At 39.2% G+C, this 11,191-nt stretch overlaps 1 long non-coding RNA gene across 1 annotated transcript; it reads right to left on the reverse strand.

Annotated features, from left to right (window-relative positions):
- Positions 1 to 5,956: 5,956 nt before the first annotated feature.
- On the reverse strand, positions 5,957 to 8,404 carry LOC127092792 (uncharacterized). Its single transcript, XR_007792285.1, has 4 exons — positions 7,992 to 8,404; positions 7,047 to 7,181; positions 6,790 to 6,960; positions 5,957 to 6,670 (listed from the first exon to the last, which is right to left on the reverse strand). It is a non-coding gene; the product is annotated as an uncharacterized LOC127092792 (long non-coding RNA).
- Positions 8,405 to 11,191: the final 2,787 nt, after the last annotated feature.

The following is an 11,191-nucleotide window of genomic DNA, read 5'->3' on the forward strand; positions in this document are numbered from 1 at the left end:
CAACAAACCCTTGATTCTAGGTTGATCCAATCAAGTCTTGTCAATATCAATGGAACTTGGGTGTTGATAAGGTGTAAACCATAATCCACCAAAATGGATGATAGATCTTGACAATGACTTGATTCATCCCTTGACCTTTGTTTGTTTGCCTTGTGTGTGATCCCTTATTTGTGATTGTTGCATTCATGCATTCATGCACATCATAACATTCATCACACAAAAATTTCAAGGAACTGAGGTGTTTTTTGCAAATATTTTCAAAAGAGTTAGGCAAATGCAAAGACATATTTTTGGTATTTTTGTTAGTAAAATGATAATATACAAGTATGCTACAATCACATGGTGTTTGGTGATCTCTCCCAAAACAAACCTAATGAAAGAGGGGTGAGGAGGATGCCAAGGTATGATCCCAATGCTAATGCTTATGATGAATTTGCATGAGGGATCTTAGGGTCAAAATTGGGGTCTTACAAACACAACATGGTTCTATCAAACTATGAAGGGAAAACCAACAATATAATGGGGGTTGTCTAGGTTGATCTCCCTGTGGGCACAACAACACGCTCAACATTGTTCATGGTAATACACTCAAAAGCTAATTTAAATTTACTCCTTGTTCGAGAATGGATCCATGGGATAGGAGCAGTACCTTCGACGGTTCATCAGAGACTTACAATCTTGCGCAAATACGACATTATGGAGAACATTGAGGCCGACCAAAGTTACTACCGGGTCGACGATAGGGGTTCAAAGAGATCTTTCGACTAACACTTGGAGAATATAGCGCCATATGATGATGAATCAGGTTCCTATACTTCCATCAAAACTATTCGTGTTTTGAACTTAGACCCTGATCATTGTTTCATATGGGATGCTAAGGAAGACATAGGATCAGAGACGGGAATTTGACCTACAGGGTGGCCTGCAGTCAATGAAGATGACTGTTGAGTCAGAAAGTTTGGCTTGAATTTCGGCCTATTTTTCTATAAACAAGAGAATCTCGATTCTGGAAAAAGAGAGGCTTCAAAATTTGGCATGTGAGGTCGAAGGATTGGAAGATGGTCGACAAGACCAAGTAACAGCTTCAGAAAGCTGGAGGCTTGATTGCATATACGACAATGAGCCTTTGGGGTTTGAAAAGAACCCATCAAATGAATCCCAGAAGATGCAAGCACAAGATCCCCACGAAGAGATCGATCTAGGGGACGGGGTCACAAAAATACAAACCTACATAAGTACTAAGGTAGGTTCAAAAATGAAGGCGAAGTTGATTGAAGTATTGACCGAATACAAAGATTATTTTGCCTCGGATTATAATGATATTTCGGGTTTAAATCGAAGCATGGTGGAGCATCGACTGCCTATCCAACCTGGGAAAAAGCCAGTGAAGCAACGCCTTCGACGATTTGCTTCAAAAATCACCTTGAATATTTAATAGGAGATCGAGAGACTCCTCAAAAGTCATTTTATCAGAACTGTGAGGTACGTCGAATGGTTAGCTAATATAGTGCATGTCATTAAGAAAAATGAAACTCTCAGAATTTGTCTAGATTTTACAGATCTAAATAATGCCACGCCAAAGGATGAATACTCGATGCCCGTGGCGAATATGCTGGTCGATTCGGCCGCAGGTTTTGAATACCTGAGTATGCTTGATTGTTACTCTGGCTAAAATCAAATTCTTATAGCTGAAGGTGATATCCCCACGATAGCATTTCTATGTCCTGGAGCTTTAGGGACATAGGAATGGGTCGTGATGCCATTTGGTTTAAAAAACGTAGGAGTGACCTATCAAAGAGCTATGAATGCCATATTTCATGACTTCATTGAAAATTTTATGCAAGTATATATTGACGATATTGTAATAAAATTATCATCACAAGTAGATCACCTGGATCACCTTCGACGCTCGTTTGATAGAATGTGGAAATATGGATTGAAAATGAATCCATTAAAATGTGCTTTCGGTGTACAAGTATGAAACTTCCTGGGTTTTATGGTAAACAAATGAGGCATCGAGACAATCAAAACAAGACAAAGGTGATCTTAGATCTCAAAATCCCGTCGACAAAGAAGCAACTCCATTCTTTGTTGGGGAAGATAAACTTCTTAAGACGGTTCATATCGAATCTAAGTGGCAAGACGAAGGTGTTTTCTCCACTACTCAAAATTAAGAAGGAAAGTGATTTTCACTGGGGACCAGAGCAACAAGAGGCTTTTGATGCCATTAAGGGTTACCTTGTAAAGCCTCCCATTTTGTTACCTCCTAGTAGGAGGAAAAATATGAGTTTATATATTGTTGCGTCGGATACGACTATAGGGAGTATGTTGGCCCAAGAGGATATTAATGGTGTCGAGAGACCCGTATATTACCTCAGTAGAATGTTAATAGATGCTGAAACTAGGTACAGTCTCATCGAGAAACTGTGCCTATGCCTGTACTTTGCCTGTATGAAATTAAAGCAATATATAAAACCAATTGATGTTTATGTTTCGTCTCATTACGATGTTATTAAACATATGTTGTCTAAACTTATTCTGCATAGACGAATTGGAAAATGGGGACTAACTTTAATAGAGTTTTCTCTGACATATAAACCTTTAAAGGCCATGAAGGGCCAAATTGTAGCAGATTTTATAGTTGATCATGCTATGATCAAACCTTCACTAAACATGGTTTATATAATACCGTGGAGGTTATATTTCGATGGGTCAAGTCACAGACACAAAACATTAGTTGGGGTGCAAATATTATCCCCACAGGATGCTCCGACGAGATTCGAATGCAGGATCAACGAAAAATGTTCTAACAATGAGGTTGAATACGAGGCCTTGATAACTAGTCTTCGAATCTTGAAAGAGTTGGGAGCCAGTAGAATCGAGTTAAGGGGAGATTCAGAGTTGGTAATCAAGCAAGTAACATGTGAGTACAAATGCATCAAGGAAAATTTGTTAAAGTATTTTGTAATGGCTACGCAACTGTTGGAGTACTTTGAGGTCGCGACATAAAGCATGTGCCTTGAAATGAAAACCAAAAGGCTAACGATCTAGCCCAGACTGCTTCCGGATACAAGATGTCTAAGTCAAAATTCCAGGATATTTTTGAAGTCCGGGAGAATATGGTGTCGGACGCACCACCACTAAGGGAAGATATCCTCGGTGGAAATGGTAGGTGTGATGAAGGGTTTGACAAAGAATGTCTCGAAGATTTTGAATTTGAGAATCCTTGGGGACATGAAGTTTTCACTATCAACAGTTCATCACCATCAGACTGGAGAAAACCAATTTTTGAATACTTAGATAATCCAGTCGAAAGCACTGACAGGAAAATCAAATACATAACTTTGAGTTATGTGCTGCTATGAAATGAATTGCTGAAGAAAACACCAGAAGGAGTATTGTTTAAGTGTCTGGGAAATACATAAGCATATTTGGCCATATCTGAGATGCATAGTGGAGCATGTGGCGCGCACCAGGCAGGCCACAAGATGAAATGATTGTTGTTCCGACAAGGCGTTTATTGGCCCAGTATGTTGAAGGATTGTATCGAGTTCGCCAAGGGATGCCAAGAATGCCAGATGCATGCAGACGTTCAACACGTGCCAGCGAGTGAGTTGCATGTGATTATCAAGCCATGACCTTTTAGGGGGTGGGTGTTAAATGTGATTGGTGAGATTCAACCAGCCTCATCGAAGCAACAAAAATTCATCCTGGTCGGGATAGACTACTTCACTAAGTGGATCAAAGTTGCCCCTCTGGTGAAAGTAGATCAAGAGACAGTTTACGACATATCTAGGTTCGGTGTGTGTGGGACAAAAGATGCATTGCTGCCGAAACGGGTTTTAGGTTTGTCACTTCCACGCCTTATTATGCACAAGTAAATGGCCAGGTCGAAGCAGAAAACAAAGTAATAATAAGTCTATTTAGAAAGCATGTTTTCAAAAAGCCAAAAAATTGGCACAAGACTTTGGATCAAATCCTATGGGCTTGTCGAACGTCCCCAAAGGAGGCAACAAATTTGACGCCTTTTCGACTAACATTTGGGCACGATTCCATATTGTTAGTAGAAATTTGTTTGCAGTCCTTCAAAGTACAACGCCAGAATGATCTTCAGTCGGAACAATACTGGGAGCTTATGTTTGATGAACTGGTCGATTTGGACGAAGAAAGGTTGGCTGCGATGGAAACACTGGCATGACAGAAAGAGCGTTTGGCTAAAGTATACAACAAAAGGGTAAGAGAAAAAACTTTTGTAGTGTATGATTATGTTTGGAAAGTGATCCTGCCTATGGATCAAAGATATCTAACTCTAGGAAAATGGTTGCCAAAATAGGAGGGTCCATTTCAAATAATTCGAACATTTACCAACAACGCTTATGAGATCCAAGGGCTTGGTATGGATCACAGGGTTTTGAGAGTTAATGGGAAATATTTAAAGAAATATAAACCTATGCTACAATAAATCCATATCCAAACATGACGAAATTCATTAAGTGGCCCAAAAAGGCGCTACAAATATGGTTGATTGACCTTACAAGGTGAAAACAAAAGAGATCACGCGGGAATATAGATTTTAAATCCTCAAAAGAGGATATCTCATGAACAATCCTATTGTCTAGAGAAACCTTATTTCCACGTGTTGTACCCCTAAATTTGCCTCCCCATTTTTTCCATATCTCCTACCAACCACTTGACTAGGGTTCAGTTGCATACATTAATAACTCATGCATAAGCACCATTCATTCCCTCAAGGGATTACCATGGATTCCAAATGCTTGGCATGTGGAGCTAGGGTTTGCTTGTGTATTAACTTGGAAGGTGTGACTTGGACTTGCACCAAAGCTCGGGGCCCTCCAAAACCGTAATCTCTTGATGATGGAGGTATGGGTTCAATAGAGAAATAACCAGGAAATCCTCAAAGCTCTCTAACCCTAATGCTTAAAGATTTGGTCATGAAGCTTTGGGTTTGTTTGTGAAGCATCTTGATTGATTCAAAGCTTCAACATGCCTCAAATAACCCCAACCAAGGAGGATTTGGTTTAAAGGTATCTTACAACTTGATGTTTCATCTAGATGGTCTCCAAACCCTAGTTCCACCCAATTCATCATCCATTGTATGCTTGGTCATTGCCCATCATAACTCTTTGTATTTGGTTCATTCGTGTTGAGGCCATCTAAGTCTACTTCATGCCATTTCAATACCTAGTGTTGGGTTCATGGATCTTTGGTCATGGGATTATCCTAGTCATTCATGTTCACCCAAAGTCATATGCTTAGTTCATTTCAATCATGACCATTCAAGATTAAGTCACATTCATTCAAGACCATTTCCAAACCAATTTTTATCCATTATATTCAAGATTCAATTCCATACCAAATCCATTTCATTTAAAAAAAAAAGACTTCAAATTCCATTACAAAGCAATAAGATTTCCATTACATGAAATTTCACAAATTTTGGCAACTTTGACCAAAGTGTTGACTTTGGTCAACAATTGACTATTTGGTCAACTTTGACCAAAGTCAACTCACATCCCCTAAACTCGATCCTATTCACTTCATCCTAATCTCTCATTTCAATGCCATGATTAATGTGTCCATGAACCAAAGCCATCATTTGCATCAAGTTTTGGTTTGTTTTTCATGATATGCAACATTGCCTTGAAACCATGACCATATCCTCACCTTGCTGCTATGCCAATCCACATGCCTTGATAAACCTGCAATTAGCACTGCAATGGACTTAGATTCATCATAGAACATGAATGGAAGCCACGACACTCTCACACAAAACTTGCTACATATCATTGCCTTGCCTTGAGCCAACCAAGAATTATGATGCAACCTGCAGCAAGCAACAACACTGGAAGTTCAGTAAACAGCCATGTTAAGCATACCATAATCATGTTCATCATATACAAACTTGCAGTAATGCAATAAGAAACAACATGCCTTGGAAATTTGTCAGCAAGCCATGACCACTGAACTATCAAACCATGCACATAACAGTTATGAGCTAGCATCTAAACAGTTCAGTCCATCGCAAATGGTAGCTACATCAACACCAACAAGCAGCAACCCCATTGCAGCAGGGACATGGCATATGTTAACATACCAACTTACAAAAACCAGGCTCCAACTAACCGAACCTAACAGTAGCAGCTCATTACACTAACAAAGCTAACAATCCTAACTACAACTAACCTCAACCAAATGATTCATTTATCACTCAGCCAACATAATAACAAGCCAACCTGTTGAAGCCAAGAGAAGTCCAGGTGAGGTCCTCAACTCAACCTCAAAACCTGCATTTGAATAACACATTGTTTCAACAAATCCCAACAGTCTATTACAGTTCAGGGTAAAATCATGGAAAGTGTTTGCAATACAATAAGAACAACCATATTTTTGCAGCATCACCTGAATCATACAATAACCATTTGCAACTCATGAGCCTTACCTGCTTCAAACTCAGTTCTAAACCATAACCAAACACACATGCAGAACCATGTCAGAGGTGCAATGAAACATGAATAAATACATGCAATCTTGCAGTAATACCAAACTGACCAAAACCTGCAAGCAGAATATTCCATGTGCCAAGCCACAATTCTATTTCACCATGAGCCAATGCATGCTTCCCATGGGCTATACATGCCTAGCATCCCACCTGCAGCATACAAAACTCGGAAACATTAACATGAAACACTCAGACCAAGTCAAAAATGCAGCAAGCCATACACACTAGTCATGGACCTACAATACCAAACATATCATGAGCTAACCTACCATTTTCTACAAACCATTCTACACACCACAAAAACTTTGCGTCCAGCTTGACACTGTCAGACATGAGTACAAGGCTAACAAGCTATAGTAAGGCAAACATCAAACAAACCACAACAAATCTGCAGCAGGCAAGTTGGAAATGCTGCAAGTCAATCCTGCAACAACCTAATGCTGCAACATCCCAAAAAAATCTACAACATTCAAAGACAACCGAGCAATGAACACAAACTTAAGAGGAGCATAACAATTCAACTCACCATTTTAAATTCAATAACTCTGCAGCATAAGGGAAGCAATCCATCTTGATCAATCAACCAACTTGCACTGTTTTGCTTCCATCTGAATGCCAAGTTGGAATTGTCAAGCATCATGCATCAACCAAAACTAGTAACCTGCACCACCATTTGAACATCCATTATGCAACAATACATAAACCTGCAATGGAACATATCACAATACAAACCACTCAACAAATCAAACAAGGCCAGGGTGCATTGAAACCAAGCATGAAATTGACAAAACTAGAATCATTCACAGCAAAGCATCCACCATAGGCCAAGCTAAATCCTAACCTATCGAACCTAATTGCAAAGACTCATAAAACTAAATACAAAAAGTGCTAAGTATCATCCAAACTGAATTACAAACTGCAATGCATAACAGCAACACTAACCCATAATACAACATTTCCTAAGCTAACTAGCAAGTTTCAATTGGTGTCTTGGAGTGAACCTGTTCAGCAGGTCATCACTCAAGCTTCAAGACCATTCAACTTGAAGCCTTAACATGTCTTATCCTGTCATCAATCAATTAACAACGCATAAGCTAACCAACTAACAAATTTCATTAACTAATCCCAACTAACTGAGTTAACTACTAACTCAGGGAGTCAACATTAACTAACTCCAGGCCTTCCCCAACTGAATCCAATCCTAACTCCAAACCTAGCTCAATCCAAACCTAATGCCTACTTAATCACATTCATCATCATCATTTGGGGACCCTTGGCCATTTGCACGAATTGAATCTCTCTGCAACCTATTTCCTCACCCTCACCAGAGCTTTATTCTATTCCAAAAGCATTTGAAGCTTCACATTGAAGCTCCAACTTTGCTTGAGCTAAGCCACATTGTTCGTCACTTCTGTCATTCTGAGCCAGAGAAAGGAGAAGAAGACGAAGGAACCAGATTCAGGGAACTTACCGGCGAATTCTCCGATCATCTTCTCCGGTATGTCATTTTCCATTTCGTGTCTTTTTCTTTCTCTAAGCACGCCAAGGTCTAGTATCTATGATAGGAAGCCGAAGCCCCATGGTACTAAGGTTCGATTCACACCATGAGCCATGTAATTAAACCGGTAGATAGCTAGGGTTTTCCCTTTATCTGTTCGATTCGAACACCACAAAGACCGTCTCCCAATCATATCCCCATATCCGTGTTTAGCTCATCTTAGGGCTTCCATTGGTGGTAACATCTTAGGCTTAGGCCATTACTGGCGTCGACGACGGACGCTGGCGCGATGCTTCAAGGCGGAGGGACGGTGATCCCTTAGGAGAAATTAGCGCGCGTTTTTGAAATTCATTTTGAATCTGTTGACTTGGACAAGTCAACAGAAGAAAGAGGTTGGGCTTAAGTATTAGGGCCCATGATAAATTGTTGTCCACGCCCCAAACATTCTTAATACACCCCCATGTTCTTTTTAAAAAAAGAATTGAAAATGGAATTTATTAGGCCCATTGGTGTTTTAAATAGTTCACCTACCTTTCACTACTACACCCCCATCTGTGAGGTGGAGATTGTCCATGGGCCTTGCGTTTTTTAGCTCCCTTTTTCGGCTGGGCTTTAAACAACAAAGGCCCAAGCGAACTTTTTCTCACTGCACCCCTCGGTTAGGTCGGTGTAGCGTGTGGGCCTATATTTGTTTTGGGCCCATCCTTATTTGTGGGTCTGTTTGTGTGCAATTAGTCATTAGGGTTTAGATGAGCATTTAGTTAATTATATTTATTAGTGTAATTATAAATAATTGGAATTAGGGATTTAGATTTTAATTAGGATTTAGAATATTGGATTAATTAGGACAATATTAGATAGGTTGATAATTGACAATTAGGATCTAAATTTTTATTTTTAGCATATTAGGATCTTTATTAGGAGGTTAGGATTTTAATTAGGTTTTTTGAGATTTAATTAGGATGTTTGATTAGATTCTAATTAGAGACAATTAGACCTTGATTAAATTTAGAATCATACCATTCAACATTAGGATCTAATCAACTTTAGGTCATGTTTAGAATTTGATATATTTTATAATTGACCATTTTCCCCTTATGGGCTTATTTTGATATTTTGTGTAGAAATTTGCATGCTCCCCTTAGGATTATAACTCGATCATTTCCTAATAATTGTAGGATTTAACATAGAATTTTAATCATGATTTTGATCAACTTTGACATGCTCCCTTAGGATTTCTAATCTAACATAGAATATTCAATCAATTTCTAATGCATGCTCCCTTAGGACTTCTAACTTAGAATTTTCAATCCATTTCTAATGCATGATCCCTTAGGATAGTTTCTAACAACTACTAACTTCAATTAGATCCAAAATTAGTTCCCTTTAAAACTAAAACCAAACCCCCGATTAAATTGATCAAAAGCAATTTTGATTAATTAAATTCGTTGAACTTGTATAATCCCACAATCTAATTGAGTGACCAAAAGACCCTTGGTCACTTAGTAGGACTTTTCTTTCAAGCTGTGGAGCTCAAGGCCTCAACTCAAGATCTTCGATCAAGGCATTCTCAGTCATACCAAGCAGCAGATTATTCAATCGCATCAAAGGTGACGTCTTCAACACTTGTTAAATCAAAGTTAGAAGAGTGTGACACGAGCCTTAGTTAATGGAGAAGGAGTGGGACTGGAGTATTCCTACCCCCATTCTGAGTATCTTTGAGTATGGGACTTATGACCCAGCGCTCATCGTATTCACCTCTATTTATAGACTTTAGTGAAATTCGAATCGAACCATTGATAAAGTCTTCATCTTCAACACAAGAACAACTACAAATACTTTTCTCCCTCCACTTGAAAGTTAGTGTGATTCTCATCATCCAGTAATTATCAAGTCTATCTCCATTCCATTCAAATCATTTTGATCTCAATCATCCATTTCTTCTTGCCTCCAATCAATTTCTTTTCAGCCCTAATGGGTTGAACTACGAAAGCTCTAATTTCCTCATTGCACAATGAGGGTACGTAGGCAGGGGAACCAAGTTTCTTCGTGAGCTATCTTATTTATCAATCCACCTTCTCTACCCCATGGATCACTCCCCCTTCACTCAACCAATACCATCTTTTTGAGATCAATCATATTTCTCCTTGGACTCCTTGTCCATCCTTTTAGGACATCCTAATGACAGTCCATCTCTTCAATCGAGAGTTGTTTGGGAAAACAACCCCAAAAACTTAATTCAGTCTTTCTTTTTGGCTTTACCTTATAGTGGCGACCTGCTAGTCCACGTATTGGTGAATGCCTACCTTGCTCTTCGATTAAGAGGCTACCCTTCTCTTGGATCCAAGCTACTATCCTGATGTGATCTCGAATCGCCAATTCCCCAGCAAGTGACACACAACTCTTTGCACTCCAATACTACAATCATTCCTTGACTTGGTGTTTGTCTTGTGAGAGCCTGTTGCTTAGACAAACATCTCTCTCCCTCTATTCTCGTAGTTCCGAACTACGATTGCTTTCTCATTATACAATGAGAATACGTAGGCACGAGGATAAGAATCCTCGGCGACCATACTTCTAATTATTCCTTCTTCGTCTTAGGGCATCATTCATACCTTTCACTACTCATTATCTACCTTCGATCATGAATCGTTCACCCAGTGACATACTGTCTCTTTGACATTGAAATACACTTTCTTTAGAATTCCGTACACACCCTTTTAGGACACCTGATGTAGTCCACATTTCTACCTAGAGTTGTTTGGGAAAACAACCCCAAACACTTAATTCCTTCTTTTTTTAGCCAAATACCTACAGTGGCGGCCTGCTAGTCCACGTATCGGTTAACGCTGTTTCCATCTATGGTAGAAATATCATTTCTCTTATGGATTCCAATATACTTTCACCTCTCGATTGCAAACAATACTTATCCAGTCGCTTATCACCAGATACTCTATTCTGTGACTTTGGTCACTTCACATCGTTCATCTCCATGATACATTCATAATCTACCTTCATTCACTCCATGTGATATACCTATTCTTTGAGCCAAATACACTATACCTTTGTGCTCTATGTTGTACCCTTCTTGTGAACCAAGAGCCGTTTTGTTTGTCTTGTCAGGCCCTGTTTCTTAGACAAACATCTCCTTGCTTACTTTGCAGCCGTACTAA

This window comes from Lathyrus oleraceus, chromosome 6 (genome assembly GCF_024323335.1).
Source record: "Lathyrus oleraceus cultivar Zhongwan6 chromosome 6, CAAS_Psat_ZW6_1.0, whole genome shotgun sequence".
NCBI classification, from domain to species: domain Eukaryota; kingdom Viridiplantae; phylum Streptophyta; class Magnoliopsida; order Fabales; family Fabaceae; genus Lathyrus; species Lathyrus oleraceus.